Below are 791 nucleotides of genomic sequence, written 5' to 3'. Positions count from 1 at the left end.
ACGCGGGCCTCTGACCGTTGTGGCCTCTCCCGTTGCGGAGCACAGGCTCCGGACGCGCAGGCCCAGCGGCCATGGCCCACGGGCCCAGCCGCTCCGCGGCATGTGGGATCCTCCCGGACCGGGGCGCGAACCCGCGTCCCCCGCATCGGCAGGCGGACTCTCAACCACTGCGCCACCAGGGAAGCCCCCCAGTACTTCTGAATGTGACTGTGTTTGGAGATAGAGCCCTTAAAGATGTGATTAACTTAAAATGAAGCCAGGCCTGGAGGGTGGGCCCTAATCCAACCGGACCTGTGTATTTATAAGAAGGTGAAATTGGAACACAGAGAGATACCAGTGGTGCCCAAGCACAGAGGAGGGACCACCACAGGGCTGAGAGAGACGGCGGCCATCTGCAAGTCCAGGAGAGAGGCCTCAGAAGAAACCAACCCTGCTGACGCCTTGATCTCAGACCTCCAGCCTCCAGAACTGTGAGAACACAACTTTCTGTCGTTGAAGCCTCCGAGTCTGTGGTTCTCTGTTGCAGTAGGCTGAGCAGACAAATGTACCTGGGATACTCCCTTTCACCCTGATAACCACTCTGATTATTTTGCAGAAGAAATCGAGGCTCACAGACGTCAGTTAACCTGTCCCAGTTCGCACAGTGAGTGAGTGGCAGAGCCTGGAACTGGCATCAGGTTTGTGGGTTGCAAAACTCACATGCTGGGCTTCCCTGGTGGCGCAGTGGTTGAGAGTCCGCCTGCCAATGCAGGGGACACGGGTTCGTGCCCCGGTCCGGGAAGATCCCACAT

The sequence above is a fragment of the Physeter macrocephalus genome, unplaced genomic scaffold (assembly GCF_002837175.3).
Source record: "Physeter macrocephalus isolate SW-GA unplaced genomic scaffold, ASM283717v5 random_247, whole genome shotgun sequence".
Taxonomy (NCBI): domain Eukaryota; kingdom Metazoa; phylum Chordata; class Mammalia; order Artiodactyla; family Physeteridae; genus Physeter; species Physeter macrocephalus.
This window is presented reverse-complemented; position numbering follows the sequence as displayed.